Genomic DNA, 21,038 nt, shown 5'->3' on the forward strand with positions numbered 1-21,038 from the left:
AGGAGCAACTTCACATAATAATACAGATTGTTTGGTCTCTGACCTGCTGGGGGATCCCTACTTATGTGGCAGTTTATTTTGAGCACACTTTATTCTTCAGAGCCCTGATAAGGACTCCCTTTCCTTCTGCACCCTAAACAATGCACACTTTTCTGCCAATGGTGTTCCCCACTTACTTTCCACATAATGTCTGGGATCTTACAGCACCTTTCTCTCACTCTGCTGCTGCTGCTCTCCCAGAACTTCCTGTGCAGGCCTTCCTTCCTGTCAGCTTACAGGGCTGGAGATTAGTGACGAGCATATGTGTCCCGTTCCGATTTGCTGAAAAACTGTGAAAAAAAATTCATGAAACGGCAAAAATCGTGAATCATCATCAATGGCGAAATGTGAAAATTTGCCACAAATCCATGCCTGCTAAAAAAAATTCTCTCATCACTAGTAGAAACTCCTCCCTCTCCCTCCACAGAATCAACACAAAGAATGGGACAGGTATTCACAGCCTCCCTATATACACTTACCTTGTCGTTTTGGTCTTATAAACAGTAACTTGTTGTTCATGCAAATGATAAAGCTGGATCAGTCTGTTTTTGCCCACATAACCACCCAGATGATTAATATGTGTTTCTTGTTGTTACTCTTCATTGTGTAAGAGCTTTAATGCATATAAACAGTACACAAGCCAGCACTTACACACTGCAGCTAGCCTTCAACAAACCACTGTCAACCCTATAATCATCAAAAGATTTCTGCAGGAAATAGGCACTTCAGTGGTTAAGTACCCAGTCCTGTTAAAGAGAGACTAATATGGGTGAGAGCTACATCATACATCCTGCCTGGCTTTGGAAGTTGTCAGGTATCACCTGTTATCACTGATGCATTCACATATAACAGGCAAGCAAGAAATACACATAAAATAAACACAATACTAAAATGAGAATAAAAAAAGAAGTTGTTATTCTGGATATCCTTGAATACTGCCTACAGTAAAGAAACAGTGATGAGCAAAGCTCCCTGCGCCTCTGTTTCATTTTTTTATTGTGTGCTGTGGGGAGGTTTGGGAGGTTGGATAACTTCTTAACTAGGATCTGTTTATGGTAAATGCTTAATTTAGATAGTATACATAGTTTAAGTAAAGGTGACAATAAATGTTTACATTTTAGTCTTCTTCTGCCAAACATTCAGATATCATTCGTACAGTGTTGGACTGGCCCACTAGGATACCAGAAAACTCCCGGTGGGCTCTCCTGCCTCTTACCATTTGGCCTGCATAATTTCTGAATGAAAACAAGAAAGAGAAATAGATGGCAGAATAGATGCAAGAATGTAAATAAAAGAGATTTAGGAGAATAAAGAGGTTGGGTGAGGAAAGGACGAAAAATAGTTTGGAGAGTGAGACCATGGTCTAAGGGTTTTCTGTGAGCCCCTGGGGTCTCAGTCCGACACAGTGTTTGTACATTTAAATGCAACAATATAAATCTAACATTTAGGCTTAATATTGGTGCATGCATGGGCAGCTTAAGAATTAGGGCCTATCTATTAGATTATGATTACTGTAGTGAATCTGGAAATGATACAAAATTAGAGCCTGATTATGATCAAAGTATAATGTCTGTTTAGAGATATCAGTGGAGTTAAGCTGGCCATACACTTAAAGATCCTTTTGTTTGGCAAGGTCACCAAATGAGTCTACCTTTGCTTGCTGTGCCCACCTTGAGGTGGCTGTTATTGGGCTGATTTGATTGTCTGACCTTTGTGCCAAATGATTGGATCGCAATGACAGCAAATGGAGGCTGCAAAGGCAGCATAAAAAGAGCCATATCATCCTCACCCCTACAGAATTTTTAAACCTGCCCGATATGCTTGAAATGATGATGATATCGGTCAGGCAAGCCCATCAGAGGGCCCCAAACACAGTTAGACTTAGTCTGAATGGCAGACTGTATGGCCACCTGGGAGATCTACGGTTAAGGACAATGACAAAGGGCTAGGATTAAATGCTTTAAAAACAGATAATGCATGATTTAAAAGTAGAGGCAGAACTAGACATCAAGAACCAAGGAAAAGCTGAAACTTGAAACAGGCATCTGTTTTGCCTGACCTAGAACCAGAAAAGTATAAAATGTATAAAAGGAGATAAAAACATCACTTTAAAAGCAATCTTATTTTTGAAACTCTATAACTAGGTCTCTTGGAGTATTAGTCTGACAAAACAAAAAACACTTACCCCCCACTAACATGCAAGCACTGGCCAAACTTGCCCTGTGTGTGTTTTACAGCAATACTCAGACTATGTCAAGGTTAGAAGTTTTGACTTCTGCAATCCCTTTGATACTGGCATTTATCCATAAACAAGGCATCTAAATGTAGCAATTTATATCACCCTCCACTAACTCCCAATTTAGTTGCTGACATGTCCTGTCATTAAAATGTCATAGTTTTGTACCAGAGTGAGCCATTCCTATCTTTAAAAAAAGAATGAATTATACCAGTCTATCAATAACTCCATCTCCTCCTTTCACTCAATATTTCTTTATGTGTTAAAAAAATAATGGATTCAAGGTAGTGCCAAGTTTTCTAAGGGGCACCAATTATACACCCAGGTATGTGTGAAGGTGCTAAACTAAATTATAAATAGGCTTAGCTATAAAAAAAATAAAGAAGATGAGAAACAAGAGGAGAAGCTTTCCAATCCTAATTGGCAATGTATTTCTATAAACAAATCAGGCTGCATTTAGTGCTATGCATATTAAAACAACTGTTTCAGTGGAGAAAATTGTAACAGGATTACAGTGGTGCGCATGTGATTATATATGTGACTCTCCTGCTGATACAATTAAATACCATACCTTGGGCTTAAATAGCTATCAGCAACTGTTATGTACTGCAGATAAAATGTTCATCTTCCTATTAATTCAACAGCAATTATTGTGATGATGATCAGTATTGAATGCTGCATTATTTGCGTACACTAAGGGGCCTATTTATAGAAGTGTGAAAGTGAAACAAAAAAATGTGGGAAAAGATGCAATTTAGATAGCAGTAGTTATACCAGGTACAAAAATGTAAAAAGCTCCGTGTAGCTATTAGTATAAAGCTGTGTAAAATACTGCACAAAATACCTTTGATATTTACACAAGATTAATTCTAACCAGAATAAACATGGCCAAATTAGGGTAAGAAAGTATGTAAGTATGTAGGTTTTTCTTATTGATTTCAATGGACTTTGTCTAGACTGGCATAATATATAACATGATAACTGGCATAACATGTAACATCACCCTTGGCATAATATACAAGTATAACATCAAAACTAGAATGACATATTGGCATCATTTCCAGCATTATTCAAACAAATGTATACACTTATATCTGTATCCATTTCCATTATTCACTATGTAACAATACAACAGAAAGCTCACTTATTTTTATGTTTTTTTCTACAAAAAGCTTTATAAATAAACATCCTGGTTTACGTCAAATTTTAATATTAAATTTAATCACACTTTTATATAAATTAAATAGTGCTCCTTCAGCAAAATCCTGCAATCAAACAGATTATTTTAGATTTTCATTTTTAGTTTGACATGGGGCAAGACATATTCTTAGTGTCCCAGGTGCCCTTTGTCATGTTACTTGTACTCTGATAAACCTCAGTCACACTTTACTGTTGTGCTGCAAGTTGGAGTAATATCACCCCCCTCCCTTTTCCTCCCAGCAGCTCATCAGCAGGACAATGGGAAGATATCGGCTTCCTGATACCTGTATTCCAAAAATTCTCCACGCATATCTCATGATATGAGAATAGCACTCAATAGTTAAAATCCAAGTCCAGTTCACCTAAATCTTGACTCCTTCAGTTACACTGACTAGGAGAAACAATAGCTTATCCTAAAGCAGTTCTTACTACACAAAGGGATAACGGGTTTCCAGATAACTGATCCTATTTTTATCTAGTATAAATAAATTTAAAGCAACTGGACTTGTTTGGTAATCATTGAAGAAGTTTCACTACTCATCCGAGCAGCTTCTTCAGTTCAACCTAATGATTCTATTTTTGTACTAATTGAAGAAAAGATTTTGACATAAAGGGGGCATTTACCAACGTTTGGTTTTTTATTTTATAATTCATATTTTTTTGCTCCAAAATACATTTTTTTTTTAAAAAAGTGATTTTTTTTTTGTGATTTATTATGCAACAAAACCGCAACAAATCCAAAAGCAAAAATACATAATCTAAAAGCTGTCAAGATCATGTGGAAAAATCAATGGCAGGTGTCCTTTTTACAAATGGAAGATCTTTCTTTGCTTTGGGTTTTACAGATTTTCAGGGGGGGGTTTGATGCTTGCATTTGTGCAACAATACAAAAAAGTTGTGATTTTTGTGCTTTTTTTCTGCATCTTTTATGCATGCTGATAAATGGGCCTCTTGGTGTACAAAATACTATACTCACTCACACACACACAACTGCATTAGCATTAAGTCCATTAAGGGCTCTGGCACACGGGGGAGATTAGTCGCCCGCGATTAACTCCCTGTTCGCGGGCGACTAATCTCCCCGAGTTGCCTACCCCTGCCATCCCACCGCGTACAATGTCAGCAGTGCGCTCCGCTCACAGAGAAATACAAACAGAGCAGGAAATAAGAGGGCCTCCGTCGCCTAACCCTCTCCCTAACCAATACAAAAAAAAACTATAAATAACTTTTAAAGCAGTCTTCTCACGCTGGAAAATGCAGGAAACTAACTTCCGGTTTTAACAGGAAGTCACCACATCGCCTTTTTTAGCTGTGCCCTATACAGCCAAGGTAATGATTTTTATTCAATAACCACTTATAATATTTAAATTTCGTTTTGTTATATATGTTAGTTAAAGTGTTTAAAATGTATATTTGTAGTGTCAAAAAATTGTGTTACTTTTCCTTTAACACTGGCTAGTAATTTTCTACTTATAGAATCAAGGATCTTTCATTATCTCCTTTTTGGAACCACCAAGCTCTTTTTCTTTTATGGCACTTCACCTAGTTGGATTCCAGTAGCATGTGGATTTTAGACTTCTGACACAAGACAAGGTAAGAGAATAAACACTTGACTGGGAGAAGATGCATTTTTAATATTTCTAATTAAACATAATCAGGATTTATTAGTTTATTTTCCTTTACAGGTTTCCCAGGTATTTAAGAGCAATGGGGATCACTGCATGTAAGAATAATCTCGGACAAGGAGATTTGCCCTCAAGAAATCTGTGCTACCCACATGCAAAAAATCTCCTGAAGATACCTTAGCATTGTGGTCATTGTTAATCACTACCAGGAAAAGAAATTGTGTAACTGCCAGGAAAAATCAGTTTCCAATGCGATTCATGTGTGTTACCAAGAGCAATTCCCAATGATGCCAATGCTAAGGTATTTTCAGGAGATTAGTCACCAGCAGGAAGCGCAGATATCTAGTGGATGACAAATCCCTTGGTCTGCCATTGCCCTTAAGGAGAACAGACTCAGTGCAGCAGGTAGTTTTTCAGTTTCGCAGTTAGAGTTAGCAAAATCAAGATTTAATTTTTCTCACTGTGCAGGTTCCTCTGAGAATAGAAGCAGTGCAGCAGGTTAGTTTTTCTATTTTGGGTTGACAATAAATAGTCAGTTCTCTTCCTTTGAAGATTCCCCAGAAATATTGTGGAGAACAGGAGCTGCACATCTGGTAAATTCTAATATGTTCAGTTACTGATAAGTGATCAGTTAATAAATAGCGAGAAAATATGTGGAGAAGCAAGCAATGAAACTCAGACGGAAATTTGATCTGATGTCTGTTCTTAGTGAAATAGGAAAACATAGTGGTGCACATCAAAGAGGAAAAAAAAACTTTTTGCACCAGTAATTATTCATGAAGGGAAACAGAAATGTACGGAAAGTAAACCAGGTCTAGAGAGGGGTGGGGAATTAGTAGGGGACTACTTTGGAAGTAAAAAGCAAATCTGTCCCAATTTGCTTCACCAAAAAAATTGTGAATCTTTCAATACCTTTTGACACATTTGTAATTTTTTTGATGCATGCAAGTATTTTTTTTTTTTTTAATTTTTGTTGCATGGCAAATTTTTCCAGGGCAAATTTTGTCGCCTGTCTCACAAAAAATCTGCCAATGGCGAAATGCGGAATCCATGCCTGCCGAAAAATTTCACCCATGACTAATGAGGTAGTACCACTGTTTAAATCAGACAATTTTAAGACACAATCCACTGAATATGTATCTATTAATATAGGCATTTTTTTAATCTTACAACAAAACAGTATTGGCTGTGTAGCTTGACATGTGATATAGATATTGCTAGTCAATTCTGGTCTTTTCCCTGCATATTTCTATATTTTAGGTCCATCTTTGGGTTCACTGTTGCAATTAAGTGTCATTTTTCTAACTCCTTCAATCCCAGGATATATGTTTAAGTGTTCCCACCTGCCTACACATCCCCCAGCATTGGGGGTTTAACTATGGCTAAATGTAAGCTCATTTCTGGGGAGGCACATACTGTACCATAGTCATTTTTACTATAGTTTTTGGTTACAGCACCTTGAGGATTTTCTGATTCCTTGTAAGGCTGTTGACAAGTCATCCTTGATGAAGTTCAGTTTGCCATTTAACATTTGTTTACTCTTAGATTAAAATCATTGATATTATTTTTGAGCTGTTAGGCTTTTTTTTTATATATATTTATAGTTTCAAGAAAAATGGATAGTTACAGAGAATTTCATGTGAGTTGAGAAAATGTCTAATCTGTAAGTACTTAAATGATTATAATGAATTTTATATTCCCCTAACTAATTCTTCAAAAGTATTGACTTAACTATTGTTTAAGAGTAACTTTACTGTGGCAATACCTTTTCCTTCCCAGCCAATAATAGTTAACAAAGGGCTTTAAATTTGAACACTCTTATAGGTAGTATAGAAAAGAATGAAAGAAGGATTACATTTCTGGTTCCCTTTCATATTTTTATGAGGTCTTTAATAGTTTGCAATTGAAAACTACATTTATAAGGGTGCAGAGTTTGCTTGGACCAGAGAAAGGCTCCCATCTCAAAGGATGTTAATGCTGCCTTTCTATACTAATCCAGCATTTTTCAATATTCTAGGTGTAGAGGTGTGTAATTGTGTCCAGCAGTATTGCTTTGTGGTTTTCTAGATATTCAGGAGACCTAGGCTACCTTGTCATTTCTAACCCTTTTGCTTTTATGGTTCCGAATAAAATCAAATGTATTTATTTATTTTAATTTTATGTGGAAATTTAAAAATATTGTAGCAAAATAGTCAGCTTTGGCTACAAGACAGCATGCATATAAAATAGAATTAGAATTGACAAATTCTTTGTAGAATTGACAAAGTTGAAAAACACATCTGGCATGATGAGCGATGCCGGCCATTACACCTTTCCTTCAGAACATAGACTTTGTGGAGGTATCTCCAATTGTTATTCAAATGAGTGCAATCAATTACTTTTAAGAAGACTTTTAAAGGAGAATTAAACCCTAAAAACATATACTAGTAATGCAGTATTTTATGTACTGAAGTTACTGCACAAGCCTAAAGATTCAGAATGTCTATAACAGCACATGGGTCACCATCTTGGATTTTGCAAGGAGTGTCAGTGACACGCACATGCTCGGTGTGCTCTGGGCAGCTGTTGAGAATCTAAACTTCATGAGGATCACCTGTCATATAAACTGATGATACAGGGCTGATTATTCAACATTCAATTCTGAATGCACTGGTTTCTGAGTTGCCGTTTAATGTAATTCTGAATTTATTACAAATCAGCCTTGTATTGTGACATTTATATTCTATATATACAGTAGATTGTGAGTTGGTCCCTTAGCTCAGGTAAGTGGTAGTAGCACAGAGCATGTGCAGTGAATCAGCAAAAAAAAAGATGGGGAGCTACTGGGGCATCTTTGGAGACACAGATCATCACCACTAATGAGCTGTAGTAGCCTTGGGTTGGTGCAGAGTTTCAAAAAATAATATGCAGCATTTCTAGGCTACTTTTTGTTAAGCTTTAGTTCTCCTTTAACTATTTTGGTTTCTGTCCTCCTTTCAGTATATACAGTGCAGTGGTAATGCCAGAAAATACCAACACAACCCACTGTAGGAGAACCCTGAAGGACTCAGGGTCAGAGGTAGCTCCAAGATTCCCCAGCATCAATAGGTACACTTGAGTTTGGTTCGGTAGAAGAGGAAGAATGGATGCAATGGAGTCAATAAGTACAACATTTCCATTCATTTTAGCGTGGCTGTGTTTTTAAGATTTTTAAGTTATCCTTTATATGTTTTGTGACCCTAGAAATGAGGAGGAATCAAAGGGATGAAAACACAATTTTGCCGTCTTATAGTTCCTGTTATGGACTCGCCTTCAGTATGCAGTGCAGTTTTGGGCTCCAGACCTTAAGAAGGATATTAATGAGCTGGAGAGAGTGCAGAGATCAGCAACTAAACTGGTAAAGGGGATGGGAGATTAGGCCTAAACACCAACTTTATCAAAAATGCCTACACCTTCTACGTAAGCTAAAGAAAGCCAGTCTTCCTCCTCCCATTCTCACATTATTCTATTGAGGTACCATTGAGGATGTTCTCTGTAGCTACATCTTGGTCTAGTTTGGAAACTACACTGTTGCAGAACAAAAGTCCTTACAACAAATAGTGACAACAGTCCAAAGGATCATAGGAGACCCTCTCCCACCCATCTCCCAACTCTACCAGAAACACACTATCTGCCATGCAAATGGCATAGCAAAGGTCATTTCCCATCCATGTCATACTCTGTTCTCCCTCTTGCCGTCTGGAAAAAGGTTCTGTAGCATTCAAACTACAACTGCTAGACACTGTAAAAGCTTCTTCCCCCAAGCAATAAGAGTTCTTAACTCAATACTATCATAAAGAACTGCCTGTTGATGTTCAGTCCATTGCTACATTTGAACTTACACAAATACCACTTAAACATGTAAAATACCAATTGCATCTGTCACTTTATATCTGTCCTTGTCCTGGTACTATGAGTTTTTATTATATTTTATTATATTTTGTTGTATTTATCTGTCCCATTTCGCCGAAAAATTTGTGAAACTACAGAAAAAAATGGAGAAAAACGTTCGAAACGTGGGTGACTTTTTTGACGTGGCCACGCCCCATTTTTATGTGGTCACGCCCTTTTTGACGTGACCGTGACCATTTTGACGCAACCACGAATTTTCGCTAGATAATTCGCCAATGACAAACCTTTCCCTCATCACTAGTTGTATTCTTATAGTAATGCACTGTGGGAGTGATGAGTGAAATTTTTCGCCAGGCATGAATTTGCGGCGTATTTCCGCATTTCGCAGAAAAATTGCTGCACATGACAAAAAATTGTTGCACGTGTCAAAAACAAATTGTTGCACGCCACATTATTTTGATGCATGCTTCTATTTTTTTTTGACACGCACAACTATTTTTTTTTCCGCCGTAGGGAAAAATTTTGATAAACTGTATAACTGTAGAAGTTTTGCATTCACTATAAAGGAATCCTGAATATAGACCAAAAGCGGGGATCTTTTTTTTTATAAAAAAGATCAACTCACCAGGGGTCGCCCCTTAGACTAGAGGAACAGAACTTTCATTTGAAACAGCGCAGGTGGTTCTTTACGGAGAGGGCAGAGAGGTTGTGATATTCCCTGCCAGGTGATGTTATGATGACAGATTCTATTAATGCCTTTATGAGTGGGTTGGATGATCTTTTAAACAACCCAGGTAGCTATATCACTAGGTCCCTATTAAAAAATACTCATTTATATAACATGAACCCAAATTCCTAAACCACCAGGAATGTATTATCATCCAAATTAAAGGAACAGTAACACCAAAAAATGAAAGTGTATAAAAGTAACTAAAATATAATGTGCTGCTGCCCTGCACTGGTAAAAGTTGTGTGTTTACTTCAGAAAGTCTACTATAATTTATATAAATAAGCTGCTGTGTAGCCATGGGGGCAGCCATTCAAAGGAGAAAAGGCACAGGCACATAGCAGATAACAGATAATATTGTATTCTACAGAGCTTATCTGTTATCTGCTATGTAACCTGTGCCTTTTCTCCTTTTTTCCAGCTTGAATGGCTGCCCCCGTGGCTACACAGCAGCTTATTATATAAATTATAGTAGTGTTACTTTAGCAAACACACCAATTTTACCAGTGCAGGGCAACAGTGCATTATATTTTTATTACTTTAAAGCTCTTTTATTTTTTTGTGTTAGGGCTCTGTACACGGGGAGATTACTCGCCAGCGGCAAAACTCCCTGCTCGCGGGCGACTAATCTCCCCGAGTTGCCTTCCCCCTGCCATCCCACCGGCGAACATGTAAGTCGCCGGCGGGATGGCAGACGCGGCGGCGCGATTTCGCGCAAATCGCCGAAAAAGACTCGCAAGGTTTTTTGGCGATTTCCCGAAATCGCCCCGCCGCGTCTGCCATCCCGCCGGCGACTTACATGTTCGCCGGTGGGATGGCAGGGGGAAGGCAACTCGGGGAGATTAGTCGCCCGCGAGCAGGGAGTTTTGCCGCGGGCGACTAATCTCCCCGTGTACCAGAGCCCTTACTGTTCCTTTAAAGAGCAGTAGATTGACTTGCCAGGTACAATTGCCAGTTGCACTGGTTGAGGTTTAAACTGGGCTCTCTTCTCTCCCTGTGGGGGGGGGGGTTTATGGAATCCGACACTGGTGACTACTATATTCATACCAGCTATTAATAGAGATATCTTTAGCAGTAGTTGTGTTGGTGCTAGAGATAGTGACAGTGCTAGCATTTGTTTTCATTTTCTTTTAATTAACTGAAGAGCAGAAAAGAGAAATAGAATTTCTAATATCAACAACAATCATTCTGTTTTTACCAATATAACATGATCTGATTAAATCTTGCATTTTTTGTTAGACTAAATATGGAAGATCAGTTAAATAATTCCATAAATAACTGATTTATGGTCTATACACTATCTAATTAGCATATAAAAACAGCAAAAGTCATAAATAATTCATTTCAACTCACAATATGAACACATTGTTGATATCCAGGGATTAAATATATCATTTCTTGTTGATCAAAAATGCAGTTGCTTCATTTCTGAAGATACAAAGTTAATAAAAGACCTAATTTATTCTCACTTGCTCGTACTTCAGAGAGACCTTTTATTAATTGCTAGGACCTTCATTGCTGGGTATTTAAGCCAATGTTTCATCTCAAATATCTTGTTATTTGCTGGATAAGACGAAACAATTGGTGTAGAGACTCCTGCTGTTCTACACCCTGTGTGTGATTTCATTTCAATTGAATGTAATGTAACCTCCTTATCTGAAAGGCAATCACAAAGTCATAGATTGGATTAATCATAGTAAATTGTTCTATTCATCACATTAAGTTACGTATGATGGATAAGCTGTTACAAAAATAAATTAGCAATGCAACTTAAAAGTGCTAGAATTAGAATTGTTGATCTTATCCGCTTCAATATACACGTTCTATGTAACAGTTTTGCTGTCCTTTTGGAGAAAGATGATAAAAATACACGACAATTTGATTTAAATAAACACAACAAGCCTAATTTTTATGGTAAGTATCCTATTTTTATTTAATGCAAAATTCAGATTGCCTAATCTTATCATTTTTAATACAATATTTACTAGATACTGTAATACAACAAGAGATATTTCTACACCCTGAGCTACCCTAAGGCAACTTTCCCAATGCACCCTCACCCTTCACCTGGCACTTACCTTTCTTGCACTCTGGCAGCGGAGAGGCAAGGCATCTGTATTGCTAGTGCAGTTATGCTCTAAAAGAACCAAAATTCTGGTAAAAAACTGAATATCTGTTCTTAAATCTGTAACTTTGCACACACTGGGCGGCTTTGGCAAGGTTCATCCCTCTCCTACTCCCTACCCTTGCCTCATTTGGGTGCTATTGAGATATGTAAGCTAGGGAGAACCAGGAGGTACAGGCCTGCTCTTATGGTAGGCTGTAAGGACATGGCTGCCTTGAACTTACTGACACTGCAATCTGCACCTGACACCAGATTTTTTTATCCAACATAAGGTGCATAGAGCAGTAACACACCAGATGAAAATGCTTTATAAATGACCGCTAAGGGTGTGCTGTTGCACTTGTGTCTGGGTTGTCTGTAAATGTCCCCCTATGTTTTCATATAATTAGTGATTTGTCTAGGTATGTAGTGCTTATGGCTATTTCATTCTGCAGTGTTCATCAAAGCTGAAGCATGGAGCAGTTATAAGTGTTTTCTTTTAGGTTGATAATGAGAAAGTATGTGCCCCTTTACCTAGCAGGAACACATCAACCAAATGTAATCCCCCTTTATAAGGGTAAATGTTCACCCTCATTTCAAATGGGCTTACCAATAAAAAAGAGACAGCAGAGACAAATTCAGGGCCGCAGTGTATTAGAATGTAATCCAATACCTATATTTTACCAGATTATATAAACAGTATGCATACTATTGTAGATATTGATAGATAAAACATATATTTATACACATATATATACCTGTATACTATACACAGCTATATGTGTGTTTTGTATCAGCTGCACATAAATGAGCTTCCTTATCTCAAATCAAAACAGAACTAATTATATTCCTGGGAACATATGGCCTAGCACTGGCAGTGACTATCACTCTGAATAATAATGCATGATAAAAAAAACCTGCTGTACTACTTGGAGGTGATATTTGTCACATTAATATCACAACACATAGAACTAGTTGTTTAAATCTTAGTTGTAACTGACAAATAGCGAGGGATAATGAGAATCATACAATAAGGCAGTGGACAACAAAACCTCAGGAAATGAAATACAGTAACACCATGTGTGCAGTAGTAACAAGCACATACATTAAGAAAAGAAAGGATTTCTATAAGCTTCAGTGGGTTTCCAGTAAGCTTACGTTTGCCTAAGCGTATAGTTATTTTACACTACACACCAGACAAGAAAAATGGCACTTTTTGAAAAACAATCAGTTTGGATCGATAAATAATATGATTTAGGCCTAAAGGGCATGGAGCAACTTTTAATCAGTTTTTATTCTTTATTTTGTGATGCTTATTTAATTATTAGTGTTCCTATTTTAACTACTTCTAGACTGCAACTGAAACTGTTGGGTTGTTGTTGTCACTGACACTGGCTACATAATCAGAATTAGTGGGAGGCATCAAGTTTATTGCTATTTTAATTGCTTTCCTTTTGTCCCCTCCTTACAGTAAGGGTAATGCCGATGAGAAGATGAGTTGCTTGCAATAAATGTTTGCTACTGCAGGTGACTAATCTACTCCAAATGCTCTCCCACTGGCAATAATGTAAATCGCCAGAGGGAAAACATATGTGGAGCTTTTTCTGAGGTTTCCTTATGAGGCAACTTCTGGTGACTTTGGAAAAACCAAGCGCCGCATGGCTATGCAATACACCACACATTGCCGTCTGGTCAACAGGCATCACTACTCATTCATTGCTACTTTTTTACATCAAGTGTTCACAATATTTTACTTAATGTTTGAATTCTTCCCATTGACTTGAATGGGTTGTGCCACAAAGATAATGGCCTTCAATGATGAGTTAAATACAGCAACCAGTATAAAAGAACATACACTATTTTTCTAGCCTGATAAATAGGCCCACAGTTCCAAATTGTCATGCCATGGTGCTATCTACACCCTATGGGGCTGTGTAATGAATGATCATAAATTAGCTAACACAAGTTAGCCCTTTAATGGGCATTTTAAACCTTGCTGTTTCATAGCAGTAACTCAATCTCTGTGTTTCTAAGGTTTTGTCTTACTTTAGATTAATGGATTGTATAGTTTGGTGTGATACGGTGAAAGACCAGGCAGCTCCAGTTATTTTTTGTGTGAAAGACATGGGACAATATACTGTACATATGATTGGCAATTATTCAGCTCAATATTGTCTGATGTCTGGAAACTACTGAATGGTATGATATGTCACTTTATAATGGCCACTTTATTATTTGTCTTTCCAGCTTTCCAGCAGGGTTACTTCATGCCACCTGTCTCTCTGCTGAAATGACAGCAAGTTATTACTTTTCCAATGTTCCCTTAAAAAGAAGTTTAAAAACACGTGGTCACCTCATTAAAGCTAATCTAAAGCACACATTATACCTAAGATAGTAAATAAATATATGACATTGATCTTTATGTTTCAAGCCAAAGAGATCATATCCAGCATGTTATTGTTAGACTTGGGTGCAACTGCTCACATGCTTCTGAAAGAAAGTTATTGATATTATTATTATTATTATTATTATTATTATTATGTAACTGTCCCTAGGCTGCAATGGTATCCTCCAACCTTTACCAAGGCTGAACTATGTAACTGTCTCTAGGCTGCAATGGTATCTACCAGCCTTTGTCCAGGCTGAGCTATGTAACTGTCCCTAGGCTGCAATGGTATCTTCCAGCCTTTACCCAGGCTGAGCTATGTAACTGTCCCTAGGCTGCAATGGTATCTACCAGCCTTTGTCCAGGCTGAACTATGTAACTGTCCTTAGGTTGCAATGGTATATTCCAGCCTTTGCCCATTCTGAGCTATGTAACTGTCCCTAGGCTGCAATGGTATCTTCCAGCCTTTTCCCAGGCTGAGCTATGTAACTGTCCCTAGGCTGCAATGGTATCTTCCAGCCATTGCCCAGTCTGAGCTATGCAACTGTCCCTAGGCTGCAATGGCATCTTCCAGCCTTTACCCAGGCTGAGCTATGTAACTGTCCCTAGGCTGCAATGGTATCTACCAGCCTTTGTCCAGGCTGAACTATGTAACTGTCCTAGGTTGCAATGGTATCTTCCAGCCTTTGCCCATTCTGAGCTATGTAACTGTCCCTAGGCTGCAATGGTATCTTCCAGCCTTTTCCCAGGCTGAGCTATGTAACTGTCCCTAGGCTGCAATGGTATCTTCCAGCCATTGCCCAGTCTGAGCTATGTAACTGTCCCTAGGCTGCAATGGTATCTTCCAGCCTTTACCCAGGCTGAGCTATGTAACTGTCCCTAGGCTGCAATGGTATCTACCAGCCTATGTCCAGGCTGAACTATGTAACTGTCCCTAGGTTGCAATGGTATCTTCCAGCCTTTGCCCATTCTGAGCTATGTAACTGTCCCTAGGCTGCAATGGTATCTTCCGGCCTTTACCCAGGCTGAGCTATGTAACTGTCCCTAGGCTGTAATGGTTTCTACCAGCCTTTGCCTATTCTGTGCTATGTAACTGTCCCTAGGCTGCAATGGTATCTACCAGCCTTTACCCAGGCTGAGCTATGTAACTGTCCCTAGGCTGCAATGGTATCTACCAGCCTTTGTCCAGGCTGAACTATGTAACTGTCCCTAGGCTGCAATGGTATCTACCAGCCTTTGCCCAGGCTGAGCTATGTAACTGTCCCTAGGCTGCAATGGTATCAACCAGCCTTTTCCCATGCTGAGCTATGTAACTGTCCCTAGGCTGCAGTGGTATCTTCCAGCCTTATCCCAGGCTGAGCTATGTAACTGTCCCTAGGCTGCAATGGTATCTTCCAGCCTTTACCCAGGCTGGGCTATGTAACTGTCCCTAGGCTGCAATGGTATCTACCAGCCTTTGTCCAGGCTGAACTATGTAACTGTCCCTAGGTTGCAATGGTATCTTCCAGCCTTTGCCCATTCTGAGCTATGTAACTGTGCCTAGGCTGCAATGGTATCTTCCAGCCTTTCTCCTGGCTGAGCTATGTAACTGTCCCTAGGCTGCAATGGTATCTTCTGGCCTTTATCCAGGCTGGGCTATGTAACTGTCCCTAGGCTGCAATGGTTTCTACCAGCCTTTGTCCAGGCTGAACTATGTAACTGTCCCTAGGCTGCAATGGTATCTTCCAGCCTTTACCCAGGCTGAGCTATGTAACTGTCCCTAGGCTGCTATGGTATCTTCCAGCCTTTCTTCAGGCTTAGCTTGTCCCTAGGCTGCAATGGTATCTTCCAGCCATTGCCCAGTCTGAGCTATGTAACTGTCCCTAGGCTGCAATGGTATCTTCCAGCCATTGCCCAGTCTTAGCTATGTAACTGTCCCTAGGCTGCAATGGTATCTTCCAGCCTTTAACCAGGCTGAGCTATGTAACTGTCCCTAGGCTGCAATGGTATCTACCAGCCTTTGTCCAGGCTGAACTATGTAACTGTCCCTAGGTTGCAATGGTATCTACCAGCCTTTACCCAGGCTGAGCTATGTAACTGTCCCTAGGCTGCAATGGTATCTTCCAGCCTTTACCCAGGCTGGGCTATGTAACTGTCCCTAGGCTGCAATGGTATCTTCCAGCCTTTACCCAGGCTGGGCTATGTAACTGTCCCTAGGCTGCAATGGTATCTACCAGCCTTTGTCCAGGCTGAACTATGTAACTGTCCCTAGGTTGCAATGGTATCTTCCAGCCTTTGGCCATTCTGAGCTATGTAACTGTCCCTAGGTTGCAATGGTATCTTCCAGCCTTTATCCAGGCTGGGCTATGTAACTGTCCCTAGGCTGCAATGGTTTCTACCAGCCTTTGCCTATTCTGTGCTATGTAACTGTCCCTAGGCTGCAATGGTATCCTCCAGCCTTTACCCAGGCTTAGCTATGTAACTGTCCCTAGGCTGCAATGGTATCTACCAGCCTTTGTCCAGGCTGAGCTATGTAACTGTCCCTAGGCTGCAATGGTATCTACCAGCCTTTGCCCATTCTGAGCTATGTAACTGTGCCTAGGCTGCAATGGTATCTTCCAGCCTTTCTCCTAGTTGAGCTATATAACTGTCCCTAGGCTGCAATGGTATCTTCTGGCCTTTATCCAGGCTGGGCTATGTAACTGTCCCTAGGCTGCAATGGTTTCTACCAGGCTTTGCCTATTCTGTGCTATGTAACTGTCCCTAAGCTGCAATGGTATCCTCCAGCCTTTTCCCAGGCTTAGCTATGTAACTGTCCCTAGGCTGCAATGGTATCTACCAGCCTATGTCAAGGTTGAGCTATGTAACTGTCCCTAGGCTGCTATGGCATCTTCCAGCCTTTCTCCAGGCTTAGCTATGTAACTGTCCCTAGGCTGCAATGGTATCTTCCAGCCATTGCCCAGTCTGAACTATGTAACTGTTCCAAGGCTGCAATGGTATCTTCCAGCCATTGCCCAGTCTTAGCTATGTAACTGTCCCTAGGCTGCAATGGTATCTTCCATCCTTTACCCAGGCTAAGCTATGTAACTGTCCCTAGGCTGCAATGGTATCTACCAGCCTTTGTCCAGGCTGAACTATGTAACTGTCCCTAGGTTGCAATGGTATCTTCCAGCCTTTGCCCATTCTGAACTATGTAACTGTCCCTAGGCTGCAATGGTATCTTCCAGCCTTTTCCTAGGCTGAGCTATGTAACTGTCCCTAGTCTGCAGTAGTATCTTCCTGCCTTATCCCAGGCTGAGCTATGTAACTGTCCCAAGGTTGCAATGGTATCTTCCAGCCTTTGCCCATTCTGAGCTATGTAACTGTCCCTAGGCTGCAATTGTATCTTCCAGCCTTTCTCTAGGCTGAGCTATGTAACTGTCCCTAGGCTGCAATGGTATCTTCCGGCCTTTATCCAGGCTGAGCTATGTTACTGTCCCTAGACTGCAATGCTTTCTACCAGCCATTGCCTATTCTGTGCTGTGTAACTGTCCCTAGGCTGCAATGGTATCCTCCAGCCTTTACCCAGGCTGAACTATGTAACTGTCTCTAGGCTGCAATGGTATCTACCAGCCTTTGTCCAGGCTGAACTATGTAACTGTCCCTAGGGTAAAATGGTATCTTCCAGCCATTGCCATGCAATGGTATCTTCCATTCTTTCTCCAGGCTCAGCTATGTAACTGTCCCTAGGCTGCAATGGTATCTTCCAGCCTTTGCCCATTCTGAGCTATGTAACTGTCCCTAGGCTGCAATGGTATCTTCCAGCCTTTCTCCTGGCTGAGCTATGTAACTGTCCCTAGGCTGCAATGGTATCTTCTGGCCTTTATCCAGGCTGGGCTATGTAACTGTCCCTAGGCTGCAATGGTTTCTACCAGCCTTTGCCTATTCTGTGCTATGTAACTGTCCCTAGGCTGCAATGGTATCCTCCAGCCTTTACCCAGGCTTAGCTATGTAACTGTCCCTAGGCTGCAATGGTATCTACCAGCCTTTGTCCAGGCTGAGCTATGTAACTGTCCCTAGGCTGCAATGGTATATTCCATACTTTACCCAGGCTGAGCTATGTAACTGTCCCTACGCTGCAATGGTATCTACCAGCCTTTGTCCAGGCTGAACTATGTAACTGTCACTAGGTTGCAATGGTATCTTCCAGCCTTATCCCAGGCTGAGCTATGTAACTGTCCCTAGGCTGCAATGGTATCTTCCAGCCTTTACCCAGGCTGAGCTATGTAACTGTCCCTAGGCTGCAGTGGTATCTACCTGCCTTATCCCAGGCTGAGCTATGTAACTCTCCCTAGGTTGCAATGGTATCTTCCAGCCTTTGCCCATTCTGAGCTATGTAACTGTCCCTAGGCTGCAATGGTATCTTCCAGCCTTTTCCCAGGCTGAGCTATGTAACTGTCCCTAGGCTGCAGTGGTATCTTCCTGCCTTATCCCAGGCTGAGCTATGTTACTGTCCCTAGGCTGCAATGGTATCTTCCAGCCATTGCCCAGTCTGAGCTATGTAACTGTCCCTAGGCTGCAATGGCATCTTCCAGCCTTTACCCAGGCTGAGCTATGTAACTGTCCCTAGGCTGCAATGGTATCTACCAGCCTTTGCCCAGGCTGAGCTATGTAACTGTCCCTAGGCTGCAATGGTATCAACCAGCCTTTTCCCATGCTGAGCTATGTAACTGTCGATATGCTGCAGTGGTATCTTCCACATTTATCCCAGGCTGAGCTATGTAACTGTCCCTAGGCTGCAATGGTATCTTCCAGCCTTTACCCAGGCTGGGCTATGTAAGTGTCCCTAGGCTGCAATGGTATCCTCCAGCCTTTGTCCAGGCTGAACTATGTAACTGTCCCTAGGTTGCAAAGGTATCTTCCAGCCTTTGCCCATACTGAGCTATGTAACTGTCCCTAGGCTGCAATGGTATCTTCCAGCCTTTTCCCAGGCTGAGCTATGTAACTGTCCCTAGGCTGCAGTGGTATCTTCCTACCTTATCCCAGGCTGAGCTATGTAACTGTCCCTAGGTTACAATGGTATCTTTCAGCCATTGCCCATTTTGAGCTATGTAACTGTCCCTAGGCTGCAATGGTATCTTCCAGCCTTTTCCCAGGCTGAGTTTTGTAACTGTCCCTAGGCTGCAGTGGTATCTTCCTGCCTTATCCCAGGCTGAGCTATCTAACTGACCCTAGGTTGCAATGGTATCTTCCAGCCTTTGCCTATTCTGAGCTATGTAACTGTCCCTGGGCTGCTATGGTATCTTCCATCCTTTTCCCAGGCTGAGCTATGTAACTGTCCCTAGGCTGCAGTGGTATCTTCCTGCCTTATCCCAGGCTGAGCTATGTAACTGTCCCTAGGTTCATGGGCGTCCACAGAAGGGGGCAAGAGGGGGCACTTGCCCCCCCCTGGAAAAGTAGCAAAAAAACCAAAAACCTTACTCCGTTTCTGCACTTTCCCCTCAAGCCCGTTTTTGCTGTGCTCCGATTGGATCTTTCTTCTAGTGGATTCACCAATCAGAGCACAGCTTCCTTGACAGACAGTAAAATTGACCAATCAGAGCACAGATGCACACAGGGATCGGGAGATTTTGCAAACTGGAAACAAATGAAGACTGAAAAGAAGAATCTGCAGCTGTAACTTTACCTGAGAACCAACTCTCAACTTTTGCTGCAGTTTTCATCCCACAGGTACTATACCCAGGTACTATACACAGGCACTATACAGTTCTAAAGAATCACTAGCTGACATTAAATTGTTTAATTTATAATCTATCCCCTACCCTAACACATGGAGGGTAAGTTAACTCTTTCCCTCTGAAAAATCTCATTGTGTGTTTATATATGTGTTGTTGTTTTTTGCACTTACTATTTTTTTTTTTTTTTTGTCATTGTTTTGTTCATTTATAGTTAGTTACAGTGGGGCCAATGCTGTGTATCAGTGCCAGTGTTATAGTGCCAGGGCCTGAATATCTGCCATCTGTACCCACTGCTCCTCATGGCATATAATGTGCTGGGTTTGTAAATACGGACTGCGTCTCACTGTATATAATGGGGAGTCAGTACCCACTGCCTTTCTTGCTATAAAACTAACATAAACACATCTAAAGGGGTGGTTCACTTTTAAGTTAACCTTTAGTATGTTATAAAATGGCCTATTCCTAGCAACTTTGCAATTGGTCTTCCTAATTAATTTTTTTGAATAATTTGCCTTTCTCTTCTGCCTCTATACAGATTTCAAATGGGGGCCAAAAAATATAGCTCTGTGAGGCTACAATTTTATTATTATTATAATTTTGTATTACTTATTTTTCCAAGTAGGCCCCTTAACTATTCATATTCCCATCTCTTGTTTAAATCACTACCTGGTTGCTAGGGTAAATAAGACCCTAGCAACCAGATAGCTGCTGAAATACCAAATGGAGAGCTGCTGAACAAAAAGCTAAATAACTGAAAAACCATTAAAAATAAAAGTGAATTCGAATGCGAACTACCCCTTTAAGCTAACTGATCCCAAACACAAATGTTTGCAGATCCCCTAACAGAAGTGCGCGTATGAATACTTTTACTACTAATACTAAACATTTTAGGGTAAAAAAAAAAAGCACCCCCACCCGCACTTTTGTACAGTATCCCTGGGAGTCAGTGGGAACGGCAAGAGGTAGTTGGGAGGTTAACTTTTTACGTCAGCAGTGAATCCACTAAGTGTCACATTAGCTGTAGGTCAGTCTGTGTATGGGCCATATTTAGCCTCCCCTAGTATCATCCTGCAAAAAAAAAAAATATATATATATATTTATCTGTTGCAGGATGATGCTAGCTTACTTGCCCCCCCTTGGAAAATTTTCTGCGGA

This window comes from Xenopus tropicalis, chromosome 6, assembly GCF_000004195.4.
Source record: "Xenopus tropicalis strain Nigerian chromosome 6, UCB_Xtro_10.0, whole genome shotgun sequence".
Lineage (NCBI taxonomy): Eukaryota > Metazoa > Chordata > Amphibia > Anura > Pipidae > Xenopus > Xenopus tropicalis.